This window comes from Mastigoproctus giganteus, chromosome 3, assembly GCF_048544385.1.
Source record: "Mastigoproctus giganteus isolate SK-2022 chromosome 3, ASM4854438v1, whole genome shotgun sequence".
Lineage (NCBI taxonomy): Eukaryota > Metazoa > Arthropoda > Arachnida > Uropygi > Thelyphonidae > Mastigoproctus > Mastigoproctus giganteus.
In genome coordinates, this window is record NC_143577.1 from 149,513,174 (window position 1) to 149,530,176 (window position 17,003).

Below are 17,003 nucleotides of genomic sequence, written 5' to 3' on the forward strand. Positions count from 1 at the left end.
AATTAATTACTTATTCTATGCCTCATTATCGGTTTATTTCCTCTAGTGCGTGCGTACGTACTTGGCTATATTGAATATGATATCGCGAAGCTGACATTTCTTTCCACAACGTGGCCTCTCAGAGCAGTGTTGTTCTCAATAATTTTTCGCCAAGAATAGTTCTGTTGGGAGTGTGGAGGAATTTAAAAGTAAGGAAATTTTTCAAAAAAATAAAATAAAATAAAATTATATATATATATATTGCAAAAGTACTCGCATGCTCCTGATATTTGGAATAATAATGAACCATACTCGTCATCCATGCGACAGTAGTTGATTGATATTAAAACAATTACGTTCACACTAGAAGTAAACCGATAAACAAAGTACACAGGTTTTAGCTACCGGCGATTTTCACGGAAAGTCATCATAAGAAACCACATTAGCAATCCATCTTATTTCTATAAGAAAAGATTCGCTGGAGGAAAGCCTTAGGAGAAAGGTTAATGAATTAGGGACAAAGCGTTAGCACATATTTTGTAAAATGGAGGAATACTCTCGCAAGCCCCCCCCCCCCCAAAAAAAAACCCAACGGGGCCGCCATTTGGAAGCCAATCTAGATCAATGGTAGCTGACGTAATCACGAAATGAAAATCTCATGGTGCTACTACAGCCAGAAAGCGTTCTGGTAGACATTAACGAAACAGGAAGGCCATTCAAAAGGGTGGTGCAGAGATCCCGTAAGTCTACATCGAATACTGTCAATTTGAATTCGTCAATTTCAGTTCGTTGAGACCACAGTAACTGATATTAGGAAAAGTCCGATACATAGGCAACTTTATAGTATCAGATTTCATAGAAGAGCTTCTGCAATCCAAACTTCGACGTCCTTGGAGCAAAAACCATCGCAAGTCCCTGGAAAGCTGTGATATGGAGTGAATACGGATTTGCGATCTGATGGCCTTATTTGGATCTGATTAGTGCACGGAGAAAGTAATTTACCAGAGTGTGTCAGCCAAACGGTGAAGTTTGTTGGACGTGCTGTTACCATCGAGGGTTACTTGGACCATTGGTTGCCGTCCTTAGAACAATAAATGCCATGCGGTAGAGTGGCATTAGGAGAATTCTGTTCTTCCCTGTGGCAGGATGGAGAGCGGTCCCTTGCTTTTTCAGCATAACAGTGTACCTTATTATACATCATACTTCACCATTGGCGATTGGATTGAAGACATGGGGGCGAAAATGCTTTACTCGCCTGCTCAGGCCAGTGAAGCTTTTGCCGTCTGGCCTGAATCCGACGTTGCAGTTCATTTCCACTGAACACCTTTGGAATGAACTGCAAAGTCGGCTTCGGGCCAAACCAATATGTCTGCAGTCAGTAACTGAATTGATAGCTGTGTTGAAGGAGAAACAGACTAAAATAATGCCATTCTGTTATGCGAAGTCTAATGACGAGGATATACTACGTGATTTAAGTGAAATGTGGGCCAACAGAATATTAAATATTGTATCAATTAAAGTATACATTATCAGTGTAACTGCCAGATTCCTACACTGGATTCAAACGAAAGGACTGTATTTAGTGGATGAGTTTGGATATAGTTTATGCGAGCGTTATAAAGCTCTTTTATCTAACCTGGGGCAATGTAGAAAAGTCACTGTAGAAATATAGATGATAGAGATGCATGAACTAAGTTCACTTTCTACTAATGCGAATAATAATACATTTAAAGATTTGGAATATTTCATTCCATGCGCAGCTATTGCTGCTCCTAATTTAGTTTTCTGCTATAGAAGTAATACGCTTCCTAAGCAGAGCAGCAGCGAGCAACGTATTTAAAAAACTTTCTTCGGTGCTATACATCGCAGTTTATTCGTACTCATCATCTGTTGCCACCTTTCAGAAGAGCGAATTTTGCTTGGTAATTTCTTAATAGCTCTCTGGTCCGCTAATCGTTCCGTAATAATCCAGAATCGTCGGATCCAGAATTATCTATGGAACATTCTGGTGTCTTGTGTACTGAATGAACGTTTGTATACTACTAAAGAGGCACCTCTGTGTCAGTATAGAAATCCCCTCTTTGTCCGGAGGTTGACAGCATTTTCACTCTAGTTTCGGATAGCTTTATTCAAGGGGAGATGAGGAACTTCTCCCTGTGAGTTTATTTCCTCCCCGCAAACAGTCAAACCGAATCTGAACTCAAGCCTGCAGATCCGGAAAGTAACTGGAAACCATTTTATGAATTCAATAGGATTAAGTCCTTGTGGATCGCAGAGTTGGTACAATTAACTTCCTCCCCACTCCGGGTGGAAAAGACCTGAGTTCTAATTCTGTCAATGACGCGAGAAATTTTTATTGGTCCTTTTCAAAAGGTGGCTGAGTTAGTCGTCTCAGGCAGGGTAGCATAGTTTTTTTTTCTCCTGGAAACTCGGATTTTTCGTTCAGCAAACATCAAATCAACCACAGAACACGCAGACATTATAGACATAATAGATATAAGGCGCAATAGTCGCTAGTGCGCCTACAACAACACAACTAGGGTTAAGGACCTATCTTCGGGTAGAATATTCACGATCACTATACTTCCAATGTTGAGTATTGGATCATAAAAATCATTTGCCTGTCCAGAAAACACCTGTACGCTCTCTCAAGTCATCATGTGGAGTAACTTACTTTAAGTTTCGTTACTCTTTCACAATTCTTTGAAAAACCATTTATCACAGACTCTGGAATGTCCTGTAATTCAAATCTTAGTTATTGTTGCAATTACGTCATTGCCATCCTGCATACAGAAAAAAAACCTCTCCCATATCGCAACACATGTTTAGCAACTGCTGACTACAGTTTCTCGAAACAACACGATAATTAGTTGAGCTTCTTACTACAAAGGTAGAAAGAAATCTTTATTGTACAGTAAAGATACAATAATGTGCCCACCACAGCCAGGAGGTCGGGGCTTGACAATGATATAGGGTAATATAAAAATATGTAGAGTATAACAAAAAGATAACATAACATTAAATTAACTTAAAAACGTAGCATTAACCGTTCAATAGATATGAGGTAGTCTTCTTCGTTCAAGAAAGCTCAACCCCTTGTGACTCTTGGCTATGATGTATTTGCAAACACGCTTCCGCATCTAATGGGATGTGTATTTGTAAATACATTTCCTGTTACACTGAAATACCCGTTCAAAAAAGCTAAACTTGATTGTACAACGTAATATTGGTATATTTAAAATTCTCGTTACTAAGAATGATTATTGCATTGATTGACCTTAGTCTTTCTCAGTCCTATTCCACTGGTGAGAGAAATGAATTTGTTTCTTTTTAGGATTCGCTTTCGCATGTAGTTCACAGTGTGCGACCTCCGAACCCTATATTCAGAACTAAGAATGGTTCAGAAATCGAACTACAACATAACATATAGTGAATACGGTAATCATTATAATGAAATGTTGACATCGTTTTAGCCGGATTCAACCTTTAAGAATTTCAGGATCATTGTGGTAGCGGCCCCGTGTTTACTAAAATTTATTCGACAGCTGATGTGCTTCACAAACACTACTCTCCTAAGCAGCAATATACTGAATTATGAGAAATATCACATAATATAGAAAGCAACTATAATAATGAAAAATATATAGTATTTCAAAATAAAATTACTACCATTATTCATGCTGTTTCTAAAGAGATCGTTAATTGGAACTCATCCACAAACCAACTAGAGTACAGCGAATATCAGTATCTTAAATTCCTATTTTAAAACGTTACGGTGATAAAAATTCAGACGCATTGTAAACTTATTGTTTCATGTTTTTAGAAGCTCGGTTTAATTTAAAATGAACTACTTCACAACTACATTTAGCATTAACTTCGCATCAGATACATAAAAGCAATAATTTCAATAACAGCAATAATTTCATACATTGGATAATTATCAAATGTAGTATGTACGTTGATTGCGCACAAATACACAACACAACCACTGCAAGATCAGATTGCTGAAACTCGCTATTGTCAACCAAGCTGTGATCGAAAGCACTTTAGCTGTCAATTCTTACTTTAAATTGATCATTTCTTCACTTTTATACCGAACGCCGTGAGAAGTGAATAAAGGAAAGTTCTTACACTTTTACATTCAACATGTAAAAATACTTTTAAACTTTCGTCTTATCGCTTTAGCAGTAATAGTTAATGCAAAGAAAATGCTCAATTTCATAAAATCTGCTATAGGAGAAGCTACCAATATTAATATAATTAGCAATTGTACAAAATATGGAAGATTGCCTTACCAAGCCGTAGAATTTAAACTCATTTTATTCATAGTAACTAGCAGAAGTGGAATAAAAAGTTACATCTCATTGTGATATTTCTTTCATATTTCGTATTGTGATGTTTTTATTTCGTTCATAGTTTTGTTGTATATTAATATATACTTTCATTACATTTTTTAGCGTTGTACGGAAGCGTAATTTCGATCAAAGAATTCAAACCGAGCTGGCAATTGTCATAATTATAAGCTCCATTTCAGGAATAAACGGATATATTTACTTACATGAACATGGAAAGCGGTGACCTTAATTGCGCTGTTTGGATGTGCACCGTTTTCATCAGACAGAATCGATAATCACGTAAACGCTATCTGTCGTTAGCCCTTTCTATAGCTCCTCCCAGTGTATTGATAATAACATGCAGGTAACACGCTGTGTGCGCCTAAGTCCTGCACTCTCTCGTCACATGTGGCAAATGGAGCACACACACGTATGCTCCATTTACCACATGTTGCAAAGAAGCCACTTTCCTGATCTGTTCTCCGAACAGCAGAGGCTGACACAGATGATCCTGTGGAAGTCGTGAGTTTCAAATGTCATCGCGATAGTGTTGTCATAGCATTAGTTAAACTACTCGTCTTCATTCAAGGTTGTTACGCTATGTCTAACTCCAGTAGATTTCCTGGTACCAATTCCTGAATTTTGGAACCTTCTCCAAAGGCTGTGGACAACAGTACGGCCAACATTACAGCTATCTGACTAAACTTTCTTCGGACTGAACAGCCTCAAGCTTTTTTTATTTTCGGCAACCTTGACTTAACCAGATGGGTAGGAGGACGAGCAATTAGGTCGCTTCCAGTTCCCTCATAAAGTGTGCATTGAATAAGCTACTTCACTGTGGAATCAAGTCATGCTAATCTGTATACGGATTACACTATTACATCATGAGTGGAAAATAAATAAGTACTTGTAAATGATATGCAGAAGTACGCTGTACACGTTTCGGATATCAGTGTAAATTGACCTTCAAATGAAACAAAAACTGTATAGATTTTACACTTGGATTTAAAAACTTCTGCGCAAAATCACCGTATGTGTTTATGGATTTTTTTTCCCCAAATATTGCGCTAGAAAATCTTCTCCTCTGGTATACATTAAGAACAGGTAAAATGATACATGCCAGGGAGTCCTACAGCGAAAATCATATGCTTTTGACGAACACAGACTCGTGGGTAGCACATTTGGTATAATTGTAGATTATTAATCAGTACAAACTAGAATTCGGCCTAACCACATCATTGTACAGTATAACGAAATCATAATTATTTTTTTTACGCTACCAGCATAACGTCAGTACATCACCATGGTGCCCCTTACGCTGCCTTACATACCAATCTGTGCTGTTGAAAGTGCTTCACGACAAATGATATAATTTCCCCTAAATTTTCTCCTACAACTATCTAATGTTTGCACTCCCTGAATAATAAAGAATGAAAAACGTAAGGTATTTATTTATTCAGGTGGCATAACACCTAGAAACGCGGAAAGCTGTAATCTTTGCGGGAGATGAAAAACAAGAAAAATGATTCAGTATAATGTTTATTTTTTGGTAGTTATTGGGCATCGGCTTCTGTGGCCATAGTGCACCTCCGAAGGTTTTTTGCAGTACTTCGATCTAAGCCCGAGGCGGGATTTGAACCCGCGACATTTGGGTTGCTAGGGAGGCGCTTTACCCACCCGGCTAGCCCGGTCGGCAAGTATAATGTACATTTCTCTTTTGGTACAAAAAGTTCAGCAGTTTAATAGCAGAAGTTTTATTTAACATTGGAAATGGAATTAGTAAGTGGATCCTTTTAAAAATAGTGTAACTTACTTTTTTCGAAATTTCAGGCAGATACATTAATTGCTGTTGTTGGTAAAATGATCTTCTGTTTGGCTTTACCACACCACAGCACGAATTTATCCATACATGGCAAAGAATACAATTGGCAAACTGCATCAACCTACAGTGTACTTATAGAAAAGTTGGAAATGCCTGCAGTACATTTATGCTGTCTTTTGACAACATGGGCCGCTGCATTTTGTTATGAAAACACGTAACAATTCTTCTGGTAATAATAATAAACAGAATCGCGCACGCACACGCAAGCACACACACACGTTTCACGCAATGCTATCCTCCTAGATCATGAGTCCTTTTACTTTCGGAACTACGAGGCCAATTTTCGTCTGATTAGCGCTCTTCCAGACAGACGTGATCACTGTTAGTTTGGCTGCTTCGATCAGTTAACTCTTCTGATACTTCCTTCTCTTCAATCTTATTTACTCACGTGTATGCCACCCAAACGTGCCTCTGATTGTTAGCCCTGTCGGCGTGCCTGGCGAACGGCAATTAGCGCAGCGATATTAGCCAAGTTATGAAAGAACTCCCATCTCCTGTCGTTTAAACTTCAGGGTTATCTAAATGGTAAACGAAACTCTCTAACTGGACAAATAAGTCAGAGCGCAAAAACAATCGAAAACGTTTTAATAAAACTCATCAAAATTGAATCCGTTTCAATTTCGGAAAACTGCCACATCTGTTATTTCCAAATATCGTCCTGTAAATAAGCACAGAAAAAGGCTGGTAGTCAAGGAAAATAAATAAGGAAGAAGCACGGATCTTTTGGAAAATTACTATTTGCCTTTCAGGAAAATTAGCGCTCAATTGAAATATCTAATGAAATGTAAAATAAAAAAAATAAAAAAGAAAAGTATTTTGATTTTGTGAAAATAAGTTTCTTGTTAGTCTGGGAGCCGTGCTCCGAACAAAAGATATTTAAACTGCACGATCGCTTATGAAGATAAAGAACTGGAGAAACCAAGATGGAGAAACTAGAAGGCGTCGAGGGATATAAATAAAAATTTAGGTCCAAAAATGGATATGATGCATTTAACGTTAATGAAATTAAATGTAACAATCCCATCGTTAACCCTCCAAGTGTAATAGACCGGGCTATCAAGTGGCGAATTAATTGCACTAGAAGGAATAGAAGATTAAGATTTTCTTTCATTTTGTCCAGCGTCTAATGCAATCTTCAAAGTACGATGACAATAAAATATCCGCGCAGAAAGAAAGAAAGCCAGAACACTAAGTGAGCTGGCAGATATATTTACGAGGTTCAGATTTCTGTCTTCTAGGACCTCGAGGTTATTTATTAATCATGCAAAAACCGGGCTATGCTGGCTCCTTTATTTCATCTTTTATTATGTTTAACATGAAGTCGTGCAAAATTAAGATGTACAGCTCACCCACCCCCATTATTAAGTGATGAGACGAAATAATTACGAGAAGCGGATTAAATGATAGTGTCTGTCCAGAATAAAATGAATACCAATAATAATGGTTTCATTCTGACATATTTGAAAGATGAATACAGAGGTAGTTTTATAGTCACTCTGTATAAAAATTACTTTTGTATTCGATCAACTTGTATTTGTAAAAAGAATAATTTTACATACTTCTGTATTTTATCACTTTAGTATTCGTATAAAGAATACAAAGATAAATACAAAACTACATATTTTAGTATTTGGTAACGCGCTTAAAATTTTATCTCTGATAGGCCTGGTTTTTAATGCATTATTGCAGAATGAGGACACTTCACTGATTCGGCTGTTTTCTAAAATTTAATGTAAAGAACGATTAACCAGTAATTATGCAGAGAAAATTTCTAAGAGTCTAAACTTGACTATTCCTTACGTTTAATTTTTAACATAATTACTTAAAATAGTAATACAAATATTAAAAATATATGTAATAAGTATAATTATTTAATATTAATCAAGCAAACATATTGTTCGTATTAAATTTTGTAATATAATCATTGTAGCGACTAGTTACTCATCAGCATTGGTAGCATGTATTTCACAGGACAAGGGCACAGAAAGGTGTCTCATTTAGTGTTAGATTTTGAATAACTCTACGATCCGATGGTCCAGATTGATGTGTCTCTGCTTTCCAAGAACTTAAATGTTGTTCTTAACCAATTTTCATGCGTTGATTTCGAAAATGACTATGATAGTTTCACATCAGGTCGCAGTTATTAAATATAGAGGGAGTTAAGTTTTACCAAAATATGCCAATTTCGCATAATCTAGCCAGTAATGTATGACATACTGATTTATTTTAACAGATATAAGCTAATTCTCTTAATTTTTAGAAATCTTTTCTGGCCTCGGTTTTCTTGTGATAAACATAATTGGACTTCTATCTATGGTTCATAGGTACAAATTCCGTTTAAAAAATATACAATTTGAAGAAAGCACACAGCGTTTTTGGTGAGGATTTTTGCCAAGGCTGTGCCAAGGTTTTCCAAGTATTAACTGATCGTGACATAGGGTTGTAAATCTATCCTTCAAACATAGAACGTATAATATTTCACACTTGGTATTACAAGCTTGAATTATACGTATATAGTTCTTTATTTTGACATTAAACGTTGGGACATCTTTTGATGTAGACGAAATTTACCTCAATGTGATATGTAGAACACTTCCGTATGATACTCTCTAGAAATTAAAACGAATAAAAGATTAACGCAAAATGATTACCGTAAAAAAAATAAATTGAATACAATTCAAAACACAATTTTAAAAATTAATTAAGAAACAATTAAAGTTAAACATAAATTTGAAAAACGATTTTCCTTCCTGAAGCAGCCAACGCTTTTCGACCGTGTGTCGTGATCACAGGAATGGAAATTGGTTTTAATTTCTGGAGAGTATCATATGAAAGTGTTCTGCGTATCATATTGAGGTAATTTTTTCTTGTCCTTCTACAAATAGAAGAATATAAGATGGATTAATAACAGGTATGGATCCAAAGAAGGCTGAGGCATTGATTACCTTCCTTGGTATTCAACCTTTTAAGACAGTATCCAAAACGGCCAAGAAAAAAGCTGCTAAAGCTTGAATGAATGAAACTGGGGTTATTAGTAATCAAGGACCAAAATTTCAGCGATCTCGCATGGAGTTTCCGCGCGAACCACGGCTGCGAAGGCGGTGCCAGAAGTTCCAATGGAAGAAAAGGATTCCGATAAGGGAATCTGTTGAATCTGGTGTCTCTGTACAGGGCTCTGATGAAGATGAACATTCTGCTGAAGTTTTAGTGGAAGAAGTATCTGATGAACCTAAAGCTAACCCCTTAACTAAAACAAGGAATGACGACCGCAGGAGACGTGGCGCCACCATCTCTTGACAAACCGCTACAACCAATCGCAACCCTCTAGATGGAAGTGAAACTACACCGGTGCACCATTCCTGTCTACTTTAAATGAGGTTGTACTTGAAGCTAAAGATTTTTGTGCTGGAAAAAGTGATGGTGTTTCAGACGAAAGACGACGATCTGTGCAACCTCCTCCTGGACGTTCTGAGAAACTGAAGGACAGTTTGACAACAGCTTAGAAGTATGATCATGGGTGAGGATCTACGACTGTCACGAATTTTTGTGGAAATCCTGACTTGATGGGGCGAACTAGAAACTCTAATTTTCCAGACTGTTATGAAGTATAAAATGCTTGAGGTAAGGTTGTTCCCGGTACTTTGAGTCAGTCAAGATCGAACTCAGGGAAGTTCTTATGCAGAACTTTAATGGCTGCACCCTTTCGTCCGAAAGGGTGGAGCCATTAAAGACTTTATAGTCAAGGCAGTTACAGACCATATTAGTAGTCAAGGCAGTTACAGACCAGTTATATTAGTAGTCAAGGCAGTTACAGACCAGTTATATTAGTAGTCAAGAAGTTAAAAACACGTACTCGAAAATGTCTAGCCGATATTAAATGATCTTAAGTTCGTTTCAATGCGTCCTATTAGAGACAAGTGTGTCGTTATCGAGGTGACTCAGAAACACCACAGTCTCTTAAATTTCTCTTCCAGAGCTGCTGTTTAAAATGTTCAGCAGCTCTGGAAGAGAAATTTAAGAGACTGTGGTGTTTTTGAAGACGAGTTTTGTGAGTCAGTAGCAGTGCTCACGAGCAACAAATGTAAGAAGAAGCTAAAATATAACTTTATAGTACAAGCAGCACTTAAGATTGAGAGTTTTCTAATCAACAGAACACGTGTTTGTGTCGACTGGGGTTCGAACAGAGTGAAGGATCTTATAATCCCTACCCAATGCTTTTGCTGCATGGCCTTCTTCCACAAAAAACTTCTACGCTGTTAAGAAGATATTTTCTGTGGCCACTATTTTAAGGATTGCCCAAAGCGTAGTGCTTCGCCTGTGAATTGCAGGAGGAGGTAGGTTCCCTCTGACCATGAAGCTGTTAGCAAAATTTGCCCCAAGGGCTTTAGATATTTTAAAAAAGAACAGATTTTGGTTAACAATTGGTGAAATAGCTCTGGTCAATTGAATGATAATTCTCCCTTGAACAACCGCTTGGGAACTTTGATGAGTGTGATTCCTGGCCTTTTGTAGCTGTAGATTTTTACATCCTTTCCTGGTGGTCTTTAACCAATAGTAGGTACATTACCCTAAGCGGGGCTCATTAAAAAAATAATAATATATTGATTTCTGTATGCTACTCGCAATAAGTTAACTGACTGTTCCATTTTGGGACAAGTGTTTGCTGGCTCTTTTAGGCTACAGTTGGTATTTTATGTTATGACCATTGGTTGGTGGTCATGAATTGTGTATGACTTTTATTTCCAGATGGGGAACGTTTGATTGGTTAAGTAACTGAGAGCAAAAACAGTCATAACCAGCCTCCTCGTCATGGGGACGGTAATTCGCAATGTGGACGAGAATGCCCGTCACTTGCCTCGAGGTTAATGGTCGTTTTCAGATGTCACTTTACTATTTATTTCTTCATTTTAGTTGAACCGGAGTTCAAGATCTCTGTATGATACCGTGAATTATAACATAATTTTTCAGCCCGCAGAACAATCAACACATGCTTGTACAGATACAGTACCAGATACCGTGACCATATAAACTGACAAACCGTGGCCGACTGCTTAAGTGCGAGGTTACAGCAGTACAAGCATTTCAGTGGCCATAGTTCAAGTCACGTAACTGATAAATGGCCACTTTCTGTTCTCTCTATCTTGCGGAATTTTGTGGCCTCATGTCGTCGTCTCGAAATATTAACAGAAAATTTACTATTTTTTTTATGAAGCGGAGAAAAGAGGCCAAAGCACTATATTCGCCAAAATAACCAACCAGCCGACTGTCCTTAGGCCCTTCAGAGTTCTGACATCCCTCGTAAGGGGAAAATGGACTGCGAACTACGCAGTAGTTGTTCTCAGCTGTCAAACATTAATGATTTTGCAGGAATGTGAAAGGCTTACTAGCCACAGAAACTGTTCTATGTACAGAATAGAGTACATAGAGCGCCACCAGACTAAACCATCTTAGCACATTGACCCTTGTACAATAATTTACGATCTACTGATTTAGCAGAGACATGGAATTTCATATGATTTATGGATTTTATTGAAATTTTATAAAATCGAAAATAACATCACCGATTATTAATTAGACCAACAAACGTATTTAGAATTTCGAATAACAAACTCTGTTACTTAGTTATGGTTTTAACACGAAATAATAAGCTTGACATGAAAAAATGATATCAATGCAGAACATATTGAGCACCATAGCTCTGTTTCTTCGGCTGACTCAGACAAAAGAGTCTCAAGAAACCCATGTTTAACTCTATAATTCTGTTTTATAATTTAGGAGTCAAAAGAGGGAATCGCCCTCCTGAATCCAAATCAAAACAACTACGTTTAATCTAAAAAAAAACGATAGAATTAATTAATAAGTTAGTCTCAAGATAGAGAGAACAGTTACGTGTGTATGAACTACGTTCAATGAAATGCATCTACGGCTGTAACCTCGCGCTTCACAATTTGATCACGGTATTTTGCATGTTCTGTGGACTGAAAAATTCCGAAATAATTCAAGGGGGTGAAAGGTTCTACTGCCTCTGGCTGAATTTGATTCACTGTAGTTTTGGTGATTGAAGAGGCCTCTATGAAATCCTTCCGTCTTCACTGGTGTCAAACATTTCGGAGACTCAAGGACTCCATGAAAAGCGTGGCAAGTGGAGAAACTCGTATACCCATTGATGAACTGAATCCACGTGCAGAAGCAAAACATTTACGGCCCATTAATCAGTGTTGAATTGGTATAGTGTAAGTGCGTGTTGTTGTCATACAGCACCAGGTGTTTCCCCCATCTCCGCGTTGCTTTCATTGTGGACGAACCAGTTCGCTCGGAAATGCCAGAGATTTAAAAGTGTGTGGGTATTGTTCATGTGTAGTGTCCTGTATCGTTGTTCATCTGAGGCCAAACGTTGCCCCACTTATACCCCATGGAGGCATATCAGGAAACCAGTAGCCTTAGATTCACTATTGCCGCTTAATTTCCTGGAATTTCGGCAGCTAGGACCTAAAAAAAATCTTGGGTAATATCGCTTAGGTTTGCTAGGCCGAGGTTTGGGCGTATCATGTTAAGTTTTTGATTTTTGTCACATTTGGCGGCGATTTTTATCAATCTCTATGAACGTTGCTGTAGATAGCTATTAGTGTTTTTCTCCTGGTGAATAGGTCTTGCGCATACCGGGAGAGCGCTCAATGTTCCTCTTCAGTGTCCAGGAAGTTGTGCTCTAGTCCTATTGGGAGGTATCTCAATTAGGTACCACAGTTAGGGGTCCTCAGCGAGTCAGAAGCCAAACAGTTTCTCCTTATAGGATCCGTGTCCGGTTAATAGTGTGGTCATACGTTACCATGGGAAGTACGAGGCCGGCTGCTTTGGGTATATTTTCAAAAGATCTGGTATAAATCTTTTTGTTACTTCGCCTTTTGTAGTCTCCATCCATCTTCTCTGCCAAAGGTCTAGGAGGTGGATCTGTAGCCTAATATTTTCGTTTTTTTAAGTTGCCCGCCGGGTCAGTCGTGTATCCTTCGTGGGTGGCGGCCACTCCCCTGGACAGCAAAAACAGAAGCCCTGCCCGAACAGCCCCCGGATCCAGTTGGAACACTCCAGCAAGTACCCATAATGCTGGAGTACTTATCGTGCTGCAAGGGCGCTTTGTTGATAGCAGTATGGTCCTTTGTGTCATTTCTAGTGTTCTTTTATTGACTACCGGTGTCGTTTTTGGATGCCAAACCGCTGCTGCGTAGATGATTTGGCAGGAAGGTTGTTTTCTAGTAAAGCATCAGGGTTTTTTTTCTTGAGTCCCCAATCTTTCCTTATGATTCTGGTCACCAGTCCCGAGTAATCTCTGCTTTTTCTTCTTATATATTTCAGATACGGCTGGAACATTAGGTTGTTATCTAGGATAACGTCCAGATATTTCAGCTGGCTCATAAATATGATGATTAAATTGTTGATTTTAATTTGCGGGGGTCGTCGTAGTTGTAGAGTCCCCTTTAGGAGGATCGATGATGTCTTGTCTGACGATATTTTCAGTTGGTTCTTTGATGTCCATTGCTGCAGCCGCTGCAGTGCCCGATTTGCCAGCGTCTCTAATTGGGCCCTGGAGTCCACCTCTACCGTCATTCAATTGGTATATGGGTTATAGTAAATAAAGAGATGTTTACAGTGAAGGAGCAAACTTCACTGGTTGTTGTTGTTATTTGGTTTTTAGGAGCATTAGCAACTAAGGCCATATTGCTCCAGGTATATGCGGTGATCATTCCCTGACCTTTCCGCATCCTCCGTATTTGGTGGTCAGGGGTTCGAACCCCGGTCTAATCAAGAAGCGTGTGCTACGCACTGCTGCTCTTGCCCACCTGGCTACAGAGGCGCCCCAAACTTCACTGGTCCTATAGTACATAGTACTCCTGTACATAGTATTTGGGGTCAGGTGCCACTGGTGGTTTCTCAAAACTGCTCCATAAGTACTATTGTGAAGAAATACGGAGCCACTATAAAATCCAGAAAAAAATGTCGTGTTGTATGTGAATATTATTGTGTTGGGGTCTGTTGTTATGTTATGGCTTTTGACCGCAGGGCCCCTGATGGGACCTCATGTTGCCCGTACACATCGTTAGGATGTAACCAGACTGCCCATTACATCTGGCTGATCTCCGCTAGGGTCGCCTGAGCTTCCAGGACAGAGATAAACTTAAAAAATAAAATTTAAAAATGGAGTGTGGGGAGTTCAGAGTGTACACAAGGCAGGGGGGGGTACAGGCTGAAGTGAGCAGGGAAAGGCATCCTCCAGGTAAATCAGGAGGCCATGGGCTACATCAGGTGAAAGTGGAAATTGTAATACCTAGATGGGAGGGAGGAAAATATACAAAGCAAGAGAGCTACGTATTAGTCTCCTTTGGCGACTGAGGTGGCCTATGTGCCACTGAATCCTACCTGTCTAATAGCCAGGTTAACGTGTGCCTGCCACAGGCAGGGAAATAGGCATAGAGTCAGTTTAGGTCCAGTCCATTAATGGAAGGTCTAGTCCAGAATGGTCAAGTCCAGGAAGTGGTGTTTCAGCTGGGAGGCTGATTTCAGTCAAACTCTGTGAGTTAAGTTAGGTTCTTTTTCAGCCATATCCCTTAGGTTAAGTTAGGTTCTTTTTCAGTTAAATCCCTTGAGTTAAGGTGTTTGTCAGTCACTCTCTTTCGTTGATGATTCAGGTGAGTTGCATCAATCCAGGTCGGTTGGACAGAGAGATTTCCAGTGACCATGAAGATTCGTCAGTTTGTAAACAGGGTCTGTGCAAACTTAGTGCATATAACTCTGTGCAAATTTGATAATGAAGCAGCTTCTTGATGAAGTTCCTTGTCGAGCGGTAATTCATGGATGGTGGGCAAGGGTTAGCATCGGGGGTTTTTGTACAATCCAAAGGTATATACCATGTGGTTCCACTCTTCTAACTGGCCACAACGGCAGTAGGGATCATCAGTAATTCCCAATGCGTTCAATTTTTGATGTTTGGATGAGTATCCAGTGAACAAATAAGCAACATATATTTCTCTGGCTACAGTGGTCGTAAGAGTACGGGAATTTATTTTGTTTGTTATTCTTATTCTCCTCGCCGGATCCTTTCAACCAAAGTATGGTGCGCAGTATCCTTTCATCCAATACCTCTCAAATTCGAAACTGTTCTCTTGAAGTAATGGTATAAGCCCTCTTTTGGCAGACGTCGAGTCGTTTAGATTTCTATCCAACTAAGGCTGTAACTCCTTACTATGTCTGTAAATTGCGTTTGTTCTATGATCTGTTTGCCTGGTTTACAGACTATTATTATTTGAATAATAATATTTCATCAGATTAAGTTTTATCTTTACTGATCTCCTTTATTAATGGTATTTGAGCTGATAATGTCCATAGTTTGAAATTTCATTTTATATGAATAAAATACGTAACCCTATATCTACAGTATTACACTGCAGATAAATGTATAGCAAACCTCACCAGTGGTTTGCTTTTATATACTAGACATATTGGTCTTTCCTTATTGCTATTTAGAAGGTTTATCATCCAGTGCTTAACTTTCTTGGATCTACATAGTCGAAAATAACTGCTATCACATTAGTAATTTACCTCCTTATAGTAACATTGCACGCTGATTGCAGGCATGATAAATTAATTCACGGCATCTAACCATTATTCCTTCTGGAACTGACTTTGATTTCCTGTGTGACGCTTATACCTATAGGGGCAGGATTTAATTATACACTTGACGATACAAGGCAGAACAGAAGCATCCACCAGGGAGCCACTTTTGTTGCAGAGCTTATGCTTTCGAAATTTGTTCGACAAGACAGTCAGATAGCTAAATCCACGTTTGGGAAATCAGATTTCAAATTAAGAAAAAAAGTTCTTATTATTGGGAAAAATTTATTTTTATAGCTAATTCGCCTTAAGGCAAGGTCTTCTTAAGATACAAACTTTGGCTAGTTTAAATTTATTTTATCCTTCTTTCAGAACTTGGTTATTTGCTCTGAAACTGCAATTGAAAAATATGTTTTGAATTTCCTTCAAGTGAGGATACGAATACAATAACTGTTATTTCAGTAGGTCAATCATGCGGCATTCTTTCATAGGTCGATAATGCATAATGGAATCGTTTTCTTTTCAATTATATCGTTTTAAACGACACTACGTACTCCGCGGTCAGCTTCTGAAGTATTGATACGTCTCTTTAGAAACGGTATCCTATTAGTCTTGTAAAGAATCTCTTGTGCGAGTTCCGTGATTGTTGTTGTCGAGCTCGGAGTTGAAGTTCCACAACATAACAAAGCAGATCGATCGAACTGAAGACGGAGTGTGTTTTAAGTGCGCATATGGTTGGCCACCATTGCTCACCCATTTGAAAATTCGTTGGCTGCAAAGAAACCGCGTGCATTGTTCTGTAGACAAAGCCTCTTCTTTCATTGTACAACTCTTTTCTCTGTCTTTTTTATTATTATTTTTTAATTTTAATTAATATTTACGCACCGAGTATATAACACAATACTGGGAGAGTTCCATTGATCGCCGTGCAATGGAACTATAGTTTCTTGGGTAACAAAATAAGGTTTGCTAGTTCATCGAATTCTCCCCCACCTCGGGCCTAGATTTTTCAGTCCCGCATATGCTCAATGGACTTAATAGTTTCATCGTATCTTAACATGAATAAGCTGTCGAGTGCAGCTGACTCGTGTATTTGAGGGATGGTTTTACAATAGAAATCCCCATTACCAACATCTACACAATATTGTTACTTGAGGCGTTCTTTAACCCAACAGCACTGAACATAGCGAGAAAATTTCATAATA